The sequence below is a fragment of the Arachis ipaensis genome, chromosome B9 (genome assembly GCF_059453495.1).
Source record: "Arachis ipaensis isolate K30076 ecotype BB chromosome B9, ASM5945349v1, whole genome shotgun sequence".
Taxonomy (NCBI): Eukaryota; Viridiplantae; Streptophyta; class Magnoliopsida; order Fabales; family Fabaceae; genus Arachis; species Arachis ipaensis.
In genome coordinates, this window is record NC_142444.1 from 139,342,276 (window position 1) to 139,356,814 (window position 14,539).

Genomic DNA, 14,539 nt, shown 5'->3' on the forward strand with positions numbered 1-14,539 from the left:
TACTCCTTTCCATGGCTGACTTTATGTGATACATCACCACTGTCAATGGCTACTTTCGGTCATCTCTCAGGAAAATGATCCAATGCCCTGTCACGGCACGGCTAATCGTCTGGAGGCATCACCCTTGTCAATGGCTTCATCTTATCCTCTCAGTGAAAATGGTCAACGCACCCTGTCACGGCACGGCTATTCATCTGTCGGTTCTCGATCATGCTGGAATAGGATTTACTATCCTTTTGTGTCTGTCACTAACGCCCCGCAATCGCGAGTTTGGAGCTCGTCACAGTCATTCATTCATTGAATCCTACTCGGAATAACACAGACAAGGTTTAGACCTTCCGGATTCTCTTGAATGCTGCCATCATTCTAGCTTACACCACGAAGATTCTGGTTAGGAGATCTAAGAGATACTCATTCAGTCTAAGGTAGAACGGAAGTGGTTGTCAGGCACGCGTTCATAGGGAATGATGATGATTGTCACGTTCATCACATTTAGATTGAAGTACGAATGAATATCTTAGAAGCGAAACAAGATGAATTGAATAGAAAACAGTAGTACTTTGCATTAATCCTTGAGAAACAGCAGAGCTCCACACCTTAATCTATGGAGTGTAGAAACTCTACCGTTAAAATTACATAAGTGAAAGTTCCAGGCATGGCCGAGATGGCCAGCCCCCAAAACGTGATCAATAGATCAAAATATAATCCAAAGATGGTCAAAAAGACGTCTAATACAATAGTGAAAGGTCCTATTTATAATAAACTAGCTACTAGGGTTTACATGAGTAAGTAATTGATGCATAAATCCACTTTCGGGGCCCACTTGGTGTGTGCTTGGGCTGAGCTTGAGTGTTGCACGTGTAGAGGTCCTTCTTGGAGTTGAACGCCAGTTTTTGTGCCAGTTTGGGCGTTCAACTCTGGTTTTGGATCCTTTTCTGGCGCTGGACGCCAGATTTGGGCAGAGGGCTGGCGTTGAACGCCAGTTTGCGTCATCTAAACTTGGTCAAAGTATGGACTATTATACATTGCTGGAAAGCCCTGGATGTCTACTTTCCAACACAATTGGAAGCGCACCATTTCGAGTTCTGTAGATCCAGAAAATCCACTTTGAGTGTAGGGAGGTCAGAATCCAACAGCATCAGCAGTCCTTCTTCAACCTCTGAATCTGATTTTTGCTCAAGTCCCTCAATTTCAGTCAGAAATTTCCTGAAATCACAGAAAAATACACGAACTCATAGTAAAGTCCAAAAATGTGAATTTAACATAAAAACTAATGAAAACATCCCTCAAAGTAACTAGATCCTACTAAAAACATACTAAAAATAATGTCAAAAAGCGTATAAATTATCCGCTCATCACAACACCAAACTTAAATTGTTGCTTGTCCCCAAGTAACTGAAAATCAAATAGGATAAAAAGAAGAGAATATACTATAAATTCCAAACTATCAATGAAACATAGCTTCAATCATATGAGCGGGACTTATAGCTTTTTGCCTCTTGAATAGTTTTGGCATCTCACTTTATCCATTGAGGTTCAGAATGATTGGCATCTATAAGAACTCAGAGTTCAGATAGTGTTATTGACTCTCCTAGTTCAGTGTGATGATTCTTGAAAACAGCTATTTTATGAGTCTTGGCCGTGGCCCTAAGCACTTTGTTTTCCAGTATTACCACCGGATACATAAATGCCACAGACACATAATTGGGTGAACCTTTTTAGATTGTGACTCAGCTTTGCTAAAGTCCCCAATTAGAGGTGTCCAGGGTTCTTAAGCACACTCTTTTTTTGCTTTGGACCTTGACTTTAACCGCTCAGTCTCAAGTTTTCACTTGACACCTACACGCCACAAGCACATGGTTAGGGACAGCTTGGTTTAGCCGCTTAGACCAGGATTTTATTCCTTTAGGCCCTCCTATCCACTGATGCTCAAAGCCTTGGGATCCTTTTTATTTGCCCTTGCCTTTTGGTTTTAAGGGTTATTGGCTTTTTGCTCTTGCCTCTTGGTTTTAAGAGCTTTTGGCTTTTTCTGCTTGCTTTTTCTTTTTTTTTCTATTTTTTTCGCCTTTTTTTTCTGCAAGCTTTGTTCTTTGCTGCTTTTTCTTGCTTCAAGAATCATTTTTATGATTTTTCAGATTATCAAATAACATGTCTCCTAGTCATCATTCTTTCAAGAGCCAACATATTTAACATTCTTAAACAACAACTTCAAAAGACATATGCACTGTTCAAGCATTCATTCAGAAAACAAGAAGCATTGTCACCACATCAATATAATTAAACTAAGTTCAAGGATAAATTCGAAACTCATGTACTTCTTGTTCTTTTGAATTAAAACATTTTTCATTTAAGAGAGGTGATGGATTCATAGGACATTTATAACTTTAAGACAAAGTTACTAACTACTAATGATCATGTAATGAAGACACAAACATAGATAAGCACTTAACATAAAAACAAAAAATAGAGAAAGTAAGAACAAGGAATGAATCCACCTTAGTGATGGTGGTGTTTCCTTCTTGAGGAACCAATGATGTCCTTAAGCTCTTCTATGTCTCTTCCTTGTCTTTGTTGCTCCTCCCTCATTGCTTTTTGATCTTCTCTTATTTCATGAAGCATGATGGAGTGCTCTTGATGTTCCACCCTTAGTTGTCCCATATTGGAACTCAATTCTCCTAGGGAGGTGTTGATTTGCTCCCAATAGTTTTGTGGAGTAAAGTACATTTGAGGCATCTCCGGGATCTCATGGTGATGAGCTTCATACGCCTCTTGAGCTCCATGAATGGGCTCTCTTGCTTGCTCCATCTTTTTCTTAGTGATGGGCTTGTCCTATTTAATGAGGAGATCTCCCTCTATGTCAATCCCAGCCGAATTGCATAGGTGGCAAATGAGGTGAGGAAAGGCTAACCTTGCCATGGTGGAGGACTTGTCAGCCACCTTGTAGAGTTCTTGAGGTATAATCTCATGAACTTCCACCTCTTCTCCAATCATGATGCTATGGATCATGATGGCTCGGTCTATAGTAACTTCAGACCGGTTGCTAATGGGAATGATTGAGCATTGAATGAACTCTAACCATCCTCTAGCTACAGGCTTGAGGTCCAATCTTCTTAGTTGAACCGGCTTGCCTTTGGAGTCAATCTTCCATTGAGCTCCTTCTACACATATGTCCATAAGGACTTGGTCCAACCTTTGATCAAAGTTGACTCTCCTTGTGTAGGGGCGTGCGTTCTCTTCCATGTTTGGCAAGTTGAACGCCAACCTCACATTCTCCGGACTAAAATCTAAGTATTTCCCCTGAACCATTGTAACATAGTTCTTTGGATCTGGGTTCTTACTTTGATCATGGTTCTTGGTGATCCATGCATTGGCATAGAACTCTTGAACCATTAGGATGCCGACTTGTTGGATGGGATTTGTTAGAACTTCCCAACCTCTTCTTTGAATTTCATGTCGGATCTCCGGATACTCATTTCTTTTGAGTTTGAAAGGGACCTCGGGGATCACCTTCTTCTTGGCCACAACATCATAGAAGTGGTCTTGATGGACTTTGGAGATGAATCTTTCCATCTCCCATGACTCGGATGTGGAAGCTTTTGTCTTCCCTTTCCCCTTTCTAGAGGATTCTCCGGTCTTAGGTGCCATCAATGGTAATGGAAAAACAAAAAGCTTATGCTTTTACCACACCAAACTTAGAATTTTGCTCGTCCTCGAGCAAGAAAAGAAGAATAGAAGAAGAAGAAGAAGAAGAAGAAGAAGAAGAAGAAGAAGAAGAAGAAGAAGAAATGGAGGAGAGGGAGAGTGGGAAGTGTTTCAGCTAAGAGGGGTGTGTTGTGTGAATTTGATGAAGAATGGAGGGCTTTATATAGGGAAGGGAGGGGGGTTAAGGTTCGGCCATATGGGTGGGTTTGGGTGGGAAATTGGTTTTGAATTTTGAAGGTAGGTGGAGTTTATGAGGTAGGTTTATGGGGAAGAGTGGATGGATGTGAGTGGTGAAGAGGTGATGGGGAAGAGAGTTTGAGGTGATTGATGAAGGGTTTTTTGGGGAAGAGTGTTTATGGGGTTGTGTGAAAGAGAGTGGTGAGAAGAAGTGAGTGGAGGTAGGTGGGGATCCTGTGGGGTCCACAGATCCTGAGGTGTTCAAGGATTTACATCCCTGTACCCATTAGGCATGTAAAAATGCCTTTGCACACAACTCTGGGCGTTCAGCGCCAGGTTGGTGTCCATTTTGGGCGTTCAACACCCATTTGTGTGCTATTTCTGGCGTTGAACGCCAGAACCATGCCTGTTCTGGCGTTCAGCGCCCAGAAGCTGCCCATTTTGGGCGTTCAGCGCCAGAACCATGCTCTGTTCTGGCGCTGAACGCCAGACAGATGCTCCTCCAGGGTGTGATTTTTCTTCTGCTGTTTTTGATTCTGTTTTCAATTTTTCTATTTATTTTGTGACTCCACATGATCATGAACCTATAAAGACATGAAAAACAATGAAAATAAAAATTAGATAAATAAACATTGGGTTGCCCACTGTCAATAGCTTAACAGTGGGCTCTTCATGGAGCCTCACAGATGTTCAGAGCATTGTTGAGACTCTCCAACACCAAACTTAGAGTTTGGATATGGGAGTTCAACACCAAACTTAGAATTTGGTTGTGGCCTCCCAACACCAAACTTAGAGTTTGACTGTGGGGGCTTTGGTTAACTCTGCCTTGAGAGAAGCTTTTCATGCTTCCTCTCCATGGTTGTAGAGAGAGATCCTTGAGTTTTAAACACAAGGGAGTCCTCATTCATTTGGAGGACTAATTCTCCTCTGTCAACATCAATCACAGCTCTTGCTGTGGCCAGGAAAGGTCTTCCTAGGATAATGGATTCATCCTCTTCCTTTCCAGTATCCAGGACTATGAAATCAGCAGGGATGTAAAGGCCCTCAACCTTTACTAACACGTCCTCTACTTGTCCATAAGCCTGTTTTCTTGAATTGTCTGCCATCTCTAATGAGATTTTAGTAGCTTGCACCCCATAGATTCCCAGTTTCTCTATTACAGAGAGGGGCATGAGGTTTATTCCTGAACCAAGGTCACACAGAGCCTTAAAGATCATGGTGCCTATGGTACAGGGTATTATGAACTTTCCAGGATCCTGTCTCTTCTGAGGCAATGTCAGTTGATCCAGATCACTTAGTTCATTGATGAACAAGGGAGGTTCAACTTCCCAAGTATCAATGCCAAATAATTTGGCATTCAGCTTCATGATTGCACCAAGAAACTTGGCAGTTTGCTCTTCAATAACATCCTCATTCTCTTCAGAAGAGGAATACTCATCAGAGCTCATGAAGGGCATAAGGAGGTTCAATGGAATCTCTATGGTCTCTAGATGAGCCTCAGAGTCCTTTGGTTCCTCAAAGGGAAGCTCCTTATTGATCACTAGACGTCCCAGGAGGTCTTCCTCCTTGGGATTCACGTCCTCTCCTTCCCTTACAGGTTCGGCCATTTTGGTTATGTCAATGGCCTTGCACTCTCCTTTTGGATTCTCTTCTGTATTGCTTGGGAGAGTACTAGGAGGGATTTCAGTGATCCTTTTACTCAGCTGGCCCACTTGTGCTTCCAAATTTCTAATGGAAGATCTTGTTTCATTCATGAAACTTACAGTGGCCTTAGATAGATCAGAGACTAGGTTTGTTAAATTAGGAGTATTTTGTTCAGAGGTCTCTGTCTGTTGCTGAGTGGATGATGGAAAAAGTTTATTATTGTTAAACCTGTTTCTTCCACCATTATTAAAGCCTTGTTGAGGCTTTTGATCCTTCCATGAGAAATTTGGATGATTTCTCCATGATGAGTTATAGGTGTTTCCATAAGGTTCACCTAAATAATTTACCTCTGCTATTGCAGGGTTCTCAGGATCACAAGCTTCTTCTGCAGAAGATGCCTCTTGAGTACTGTTGGATGTAGCTCGCATTCCATTCAGACTCTGAGAAATCATATTGACTTGCTGAGTCAATATTTTGTTCTGAGCCAATATGGCATTCAGAGTATCAACTTCAAGAACTCCTTTCTTCATAGGCGTCCCATTACTCACAGGATTCCTCTCAGAAGTGTACATGAAGTGGTTATTAGCAACCATGTCAATGAGTTCTTGAGCTTCTGCAGGCGTTTTCTTTAGGTGAATGGATCCACCTGCAGAAGTATCCAATGACATCTTAGATAACTCAGATAGACCATCATAGAATATATCCAGGATGGTCTATTCTGAAAGCATGTCAGAATGACACTTTTTGGTCAGTCCTTTGTATCTCTCCCAAGCTTCATAGAGGGATTCACCTTCTTTCTGTCTGAAGGTTTGAACATCCACTCTAAGCTTGCTCAGCTTTTGAGGAGAAAAGAACTTGGCTAGGAAGGCCTTGACCAGCTTATTCCAAGAGTTCAGGCTATCCTTAGGTTGAGAGTCCAACCATACTCTAGCTCTGTCTCTTACAGCAAAAGGGAAAAGCATGAGCCTATAGACTTCAGGATCTACTCCATTAGTCTTAACAGTATCACATATCTGCAAGAATTCAGTTAAGAACTGAAAAGGATCTTCAGATGGAAGTCCATGAAACTTGCAGTTCTGCTGCATCAGAGAAACTAATTAAGGTTTCAGCTCAAAGTTGTTTGCTCCAATGGCAGGAATGGAGATGCTTCTTCCATGTAAATTGGAATTAGGTGCAGTAAAGTCACCAAGCATCCTCCTTGCATTATTATTATTTTCGGCTGCCATCTCCTCTTCCTGTTCGAAAATTTCTGAAAGGTTATCTCTGGATTGTTGTAATTTAGCTTCTCTTAATTTTCTCTTCAGAGTCCTTTCAGGTTCTGGATCTGCTTCAACAAGAATGTTCTTGTCCCTGCTCCTGCTCATATGACAAAGAAGAGGGCACAGAAAAAATAATAATAATAATAATATGGATCCTTTATACCACAGTATAGGGATCCCTTTGTGAGTGGAAGAACAGAGGGAGACAAAGAATGTGATGTAAAGGAAGAAACACAACTGTGAGGAGGGCAGAGATGTGAGATGAGATGTTAGTAAATGAATAAATAAATAGAATAAGATGGGAGAGGGAGAATTTTTCGAAAATAATTTTTGAAAAAGAGTTAGTGATTTTCGAAAATAATTTTTTTTTTTTGAAAAAGGTTAGTATTTTTTTCGAAAAATTTTAAAATCAAAAATAAAAATAATTAGTTAATAAAAAAGAAATTTTTGAAAAAGAGGGAAGATATTTTTGAAAATTAGAGGGAGAGAGTTAGTTAGGTAGTTTTGAAAAGGATAAGAAACAAATAAAAAGTTAGTTAGTTAGTTGAAACAAATTTTGAAAAGATAAGAAGTTAGGAAGTTAGAAAAGATATTTTGAAATCAAATTTTTGAAAAAGATAAGATAAGAAGATATTTTTGAAAAGATATGATTGAAATTAGTTTTGAAAAAGATTTGATTTTTAAAATCACAATTAATGACTTGATTCATAAGAAATCACAAGATATGATTCTATAACTTAAAGTTTGAATCTTTCTTAACAAGCAAGTAACAAACTTGAAATTTTTGAATCAAAACATTAATTGTTATTGTTATTTTCGAAAATTATTTGATAAAAATAAGAAAAAAATTTTTGAAAAAGATTTTTGGAATTTTCGAAAATAACTAAGAAATTTGAAAAAGATTTGATTTTTGAAAAAGATTTTGAAAAAGATAAGATTTTTAAAATGAAAATTTGATTTGACTCATAAAAACAACTTGATTTTAAAAATTTTTGAAAAAAGTCAAATCTAATTTTCGAATTTATGAGAGAGAAAGAGGGAAAGATATTTTTTTTATTTTTGAATTTTTATGATGAGAGAGAAAAACACTAAAAAGATGCAATGCATGAAATTTTTAGATCAAAACAATGAATGCATGCAAGAATGCTATGAATGTCAAGATGAACACCAAGAACACTATGAATGTCAAGATGAACACCAAGAACATATTTTTGAAAAAATTTTGATGCAAAGAAAACATGTAAGACACCAAACTTAGAAATCTTTCATGTTTAGACTCTAAGAAACGAAAAATGCACATGTAAAACAAGAAAAGATACAAAACATGAAAACATCAAGATCAAACAAGAAGACTTACCAAGAACAACTTGAAGATCATGAAGAACACTATGAATGCATGATATTTTCGAAAAATGCAAGATGCATATGCAAGTGACACCAAACTTATGATATGACTCAAGACTCAAACAAGAAACACAAAATATTTTTTTATTTTTATGGTTTTCTAATTTTTTTTGGATTTTTTTCAAAAATTATATGAAAAAGAAAAAATAAGGATTCCAAAATTTTTAACATGAATTCCAGGAATCTTGCCATGTTTAGTCTAAAGCTTCAGTCCAGGAATTAGACATGGCTCACTAGCTAGCCAAGCTTTCAATGAAAGCTCCGGTCCAAAACACTAGACATGGCCAATGGCCAACCAAGCTTTAGCATGTAATTCAGACATGACATGCCTGACATACCCTTCAGTCGTGTAACAGCTGATGGTTGGAAGCCTCAGTCCAAAAGAATTTAGACATGGCTTTACAGCCAGCCAGGCTTCACATGCTTCATGAAACACTAGAATTCATTCTTTAAAAATTTTGAATAAATTTTTTCGAAAACAGGTGAGAAAATTTTTGAAAGATTTTGAAAAGTTTTTGAAAATAAAACAAAAAGAAAATTACCTAATCTGAGCAACAGCATGAACCGTCAGTTGTCCATACTCAAACAATCCCCGGCAACGGCGCCAAAAACTTGGTACGCGGAATCGTGATTACACTTTAATTATGTAAAATTCATTGCTCTTTCTTTCCCTGGAAATGGCGCCAAAAACATGATGCCAAGACCATGGTTCACAACTCCGTGTAACTAACCAGCAAGTGCATTGGGTCATCCAAGTAATACCTTACGTGAGTAAGGGTCGAATCCCACGGAGATTGTTGGTATGAAGCAAGCTATGGTCACCTTGCAAATCTCAGTTAGGCAGATATAAATTGATAATGGTGTTTTCGAATAATAATTAATAGAATAGGGATAGAAATACTTATGTAATTCATTGGTGAGAATTTCAGATAAGCGAATGGAGATGCTTTCGTTCCTCTGAACCTCTGCTTTCCTGCTATCTTCATCCAATCAGTCTTACTCCTTTCCATGGCTGGCTTTATGTGATACATCACCACTGTCAATGGCTACTTTCGGTCATCTCTCGGGAAAATAATCCAATGCCCTGTCACGGCACGGCTAATCGTCTGGAGGCATCACCCTTGTCAATGGCTTCATCCTATCCTCTCAGTGAAAATGGTCAACGCACCCTGTCACGGCACGGCTATTCATCTGTCGGTTCTCGATTATGCTGGAATAGGATTTACTATCCTTTTGCGTCTGTCACTAACGCCCCGCAATCGCGAGTTTGGAGCTCGTCACAGTCATTCATTCATTGAATCCTACTCGGAATAACACAGACAAGGTTTAGACCTTCTGGATTCTCTTGAATGCCGCCATCATTCTAGCTTACACCACGAAGATTCTGGTTAGGAGATCTAAGAGATACTCATTCAGTCTAAGGTAGAACGGAAGTGGTTGTCAGGCACGCGTTCATAGGGAATGATGATGATTGTCACGTTCATCACATTTAGATTGAAGTACGAATGAATATCTTAGAAGCGAAACAAGATGAATTGAATAGAAAACAGTAGTACTTTGCATTAATCCTTGAGAAACAGCAGAGCTCCACACCTTAATCTATGGAGTGTAGAAACTCTACTGTTAAAATTACATAAGTGAAAGGTCCAGGCATGGCCGAGATGGCCAGCCCCCAAAACGTGATCAATAGATCAAAATATAATCCAAAGATGGTCAAAAAGACGTCTAATACAATAGTGAAAGATCCTATTTATAATAAACTAGCTACTAGGGTTTACATGAGTAAGTAATTGATGCATAAATCCACTTCCGGGGCCCACTTGGTGTGTGCTTGGGCTGAGCTTGAGTGTTGCACGTGTAGAGGTCCTTCTTGGAGTTGAACGCCAGTTTTTGTGCCAGTTTGGGCGTTCAACTCTGGTTTTGGATCCTTTTCTAGCGCTGGACGCCAGATTTGGGCAGAGGGCTGGCGTTGAACGCCAGTTTGCGTCATCTAAACTTGGTCAAAGTATGGACTATTATACATTTCTGGAAAGCCCTAGATGTCTACTTTCCAACACAATTGGAAGCGCGCCATTTCGAGTTCTGTAGCTCCAGAAAATCCACTTTGAGTGTAGGGAGGTCAGAATCCAACAGCATCAGCAGTCCTTCTTCAACCTCTGAATCTGATTTTTGCTCAAGTCCCTCAATTTCAGTCAGAAATTACCTGAAATCACAGAAAAACACACGAACTCATAGTAAAGTCCAGAAATGTGAATTTAACATAAAAACTAATGAAAACATCCCTCAAAGTAACTAGATCCTACTAAAAACATACTAAAAACAATGTCAAAAAGCGTATAAATTATCCGCTCATCAACGTGTCCGGCTGGCTGGTGGCAGCCGGAGCTGTTGTGTCCGACTCGTTAGACTTGCTGCACTGCTAATCCTTGGCCACCGGAGGGTGGGGGGTACCTGCAAGAGACTCCGATGCTTAAGTTAGCATGGGTATTAAACAGGTTTATTGTAGAATCAGAGTATGAGTTATACCTGGGTGCTCCAGTGTATTTATAGTAGTTGTAAAGTGACCTTTCTGGAGATAAGATAGTTATCTTATCTTATCTTATCTTATCTTATCTTTGAATGAGGTCAGCTTATCTTCAACGGAACCGCCTTTCTCTCTGTAGGCTTAGGCTGCCTTTGGATTGGGCTGTGTTCCTTCGTTTTGGGCCTTCTTGGGCCTCTGTGGCGTTTTGTCCGAGCTCTTTGAGAAGAGGTCTGATAGTCTGACCTGAAGAGGTCGGTCGGCTTGTCGCTAAACATCCCGGGTCGGACAGCTTGACCCAGGGTATGAACAGGTTCCATCCGGCCGGTTCAGGATCTGAACATCAGGGTCCGACTCGGAATGGCGGACCTCAGCTGTAGGAGTTGGAAAAGTCAGAGCATCAAAAGCTTTAGCTGACGGCTCAGGGCGAGGACCATCTTCCTCATCCTCATCTGGGGCTGACACAATCCTACCATTCTCAACAACATTATCCAAACTAAAGAGACTCAGGTCGAACTCGGGAGCAAGAACCCGGACTTGAGCTTTTAGGTTCCCATATGCGTCAGTCACACTACCCACAAGATGGTCCTGAAGCTCAGCATAATCAGCATAGGCCGTCTCAAGTCTCTCCCTGACCTCCAGCAACTCGCCGTTTGTAGTAGTATAACTCTCCTTCGAATTCTTGGCCATCTCCTCGGCCAAATTCGCAGCCGCCTCAGCCTTGGTAGCCCGAGACTTTTCCTTCTCTAAATCCAGCTCCAGCTTAATAACTCTATAGCATCCAGCTTGACCTTCAACCCCTTAATCCTGTCATACTCCGACTTGGCTTCCATCATAAACGCCTTTGTCGCATGGACGGGGGAATCTTGAATTGAGCAAAACAAGGCCGCACCCATGTGAGCCATTCAAACACTAGCACTGGTAATAAAATTCATATGACGCAGGAGGGACACATCGTCCATGGAAAGTCGGCCATAGGGAGCAATCTGGTTATCAACAAACCTCACAGCATCAAAATCAGGGGCATCCAGGTCAAAAGGCTCAGTAGTCTTCTGATTCTTAGGAGGAGGGCCAGCAGCAGAGTGAGAGGCAGCACCAGAGGTCAGTGGATCAGAAGAGGCCAAGCAAACTTGGGGAGTAAGGATAATCTTCCTCGGTTTAGAAGTATCCGAGGTCGACCTCCCCTGGGCACCCTTTGAAAATTCCTCCCCAAAACCTTTGGCCGAAATGTTCTGAGCCGCGGTAGCCTTCCTCGCCATCTTAAAAGCCTTCATACCATCAGTAGTCTTCACCATCTCTGAAAAAAGAAAGCAAAGCAAAGGCCAAAGTTACAAATGAGAAAGAGATATATTGACAAAATAAACAAAATAAAGACAAGGCTAAAAAGAAATCGGCAGCTACCCAATTCAGCTCGAAGGAGGGAGGGATTCCCCAAAAACCTCTTCGTATCAAGATGGGGAGGCTTCCCCCCAATTCTCCTCCAGTACATGTACAAAGGCCTGCTCGACCTCATTTAACATCTCCCAAGAATACCTAGACACTACCACATTCTTTTGCTAGTATAAGAGGAAGACAGGCTCATCATTCTGTTCCAAGAAAAAAGGCCGAGCTCCTTCAATAGCTCAGACCTTGAAGTAATAATTCTTGAAGTCCCTAAAAGACTCATCATACATGTAAAAAACTTTCTTCCCCTGGGCAGCTCGGAAAGAAACCCAGGAAGCCTTCTTCTTAGCCATCTCAGGTCTTGTCAACACAAAAAGATAAAGAAAGAGAGTTTGAGAAGGTCGTACATCTAGCTCCTGACATAACAATTGAAAGATCTTTATGAAACCCCACGAGTTCGAATGGAGTTGGGACGGGGCTACATTATAGGACCACAACAAGTCGGTCTCAAAGGAACTAAAAGGGAGGGTGATGTTCATTTGGCTAAAAAGTAATCATAAGCGTAAAAGAATGGACGTTCCCCCTGAGTCAGAGAAGGAAAACAAACTCTCTCATCTGGATTAGGTACTACCACTTCATAATTCTTCTCCTAATCTCTATCACTACAAAGTCGGTGATGCCTCCTAAGTTGTACGCAATATTCAGAATTCACCACAGAAACACACATCAAAACAAGGGAGTCCAGCCAGTCAAACATGCCCTCGGGGACTTTAGAAGACATCTCGACAATTTTTTGCGAGAAGACATAGGCCAACTAGTCCTACAGTGAGAAAAAGGAAAAATGGGTTACTAATCAAACAGCTCGAAAAAATACAGAGATAACACGGGCAAAAGCATGCAAATTTTAAAAGTCAGAACAGCAGTAAAAGGAAAACCCCAGGACTCACACTAAGGTCCAGGGGCATCCTTTGGAGGAAGTTATGAGGTAAGAACCAAGTCAACCCAGAAAGAAAGAAATCAACAGTCTATCTCCTAAAAATCTCTCAAAATACGAATCCTCCACCAACATCACTTCACAAAAGCAGCAAGAAACCCATTATCATCAAAACAGCAAAGCTACAGTCATCCTCTACCAACAGGCCAAACAAAAATAGGGGACCCAGAGACGAGGACATATAAGGACGAAAAGAAACAAGAAACAGGGATAATCCTAAGGCAGCAAAATTGCTCAAACGCATGACAATAGCAAGAGAGTGCAAGAGCCACTGCAAAGATGCAAGCTTTCTCAGGAAAAATAGAAATGAAATGCCACAATCTTTTCCTCGAAGGAATCAAGACTCACAATCAGTAAAAAATCACATGCAACAGTTTTCTCCATACACAAGGCGATAATCAAACACATAAAGGGGGGAAAAGAAAAATGCTAACCTGTAAAAGGATAAGAAGCAAGCACAAGGAGAAGATCATAAAGAAGTGACGACAAATCCACACCAGCAAGAAGAGAAGTGCACGTGGGCGTGAGAGAAACAGGGGGAACAGAGCAATGGTAGTAAATAACGAAGTAGAAGGAAACGAAGAAACTGAAAAGTAAATCTTTTTGAAATTCAAAAGTAAAGATACGAAAGAGGGAAAGAAGGAACGGCAAAAGGAGTTAATAAGCATTAAACCCTCGCACGTTTCTAAGAAAACAAAAACAACCAATTAAAGAGGAAAACGTTCCGCATTCAAGCTACTAATAAGAGTTCTACAACGAAGGTCGAAAATGCTCGAGCTCGGCTTCCCCGAAAGAAGCCAAAGTCTAGTAAAGAACACGACCTCAAAAGAAAGACCAAGCTCAAGCAGGGGCACTGTTCATGCCCTGGGTCGAGCTGTACGACCCGGGCTGATGAAAGAAAAGTCGACCGACCTCTTTAGGTCAGGATTACCCGAGCTTTTCTCAAAGAGTTCGGCCAAAACGCTACAGGAGGCCCAAGAAGGCCCAAATAAAGGGATACAGCCCAATCTAAAGGCAACTAAAGCCTTAAAAGATAAGGGCGGCTCCCCTTGAAGATAAGATGACCTCACTCAGAAGATAAGATAAGATAACTAACTTATCTTATTTGGAAAGGTCAGCCCACACTACTATAAATACACTGGGGCACTCAGGTATAACTCATACTCTGATTCTAGAAAATACCTGCTTAAAGCCCATGCTAACTTAAGCATCAGAGTCTCTTGCAGGTACCACCACCCTCCGGTGACAAAGGACCAGCTACATCAGCACCACCACCGCCTCCAACAAATCGGACGTATCAGCTCCGGCCGCCACCGCAGATCTCATCCAAGATGGACCTAACAGTTTCAGGTAACCCTCGGAATACCATCCATTGAGGAGGTGGATGGCTATAAATTGGAGTGGGAGTTAGAGGGTGTGAGTCATTGTAACAAACACTTGAGTAATAAAGTGTTC

At 40.8% G+C, this 14,539-nt stretch overlaps 1 non-coding gene across 1 annotated transcript; it reads left to right on the plus strand.

Moving 5' to 3' along the window:
- The first annotated feature begins 6,249 nt into the window (after nucleotides 1-6,249).
- Nucleotides 6,250-6,353, plus strand: LOC148546533 (small nucleolar RNA R71). Its single transcript, XR_015900327.1, has one exon. It is a non-coding gene; the product is annotated as a small nucleolar RNA R71 (small nucleolar RNA).
- The last annotated feature ends 8,186 nt before the right edge of the window (nucleotides 6,354-14,539 follow it).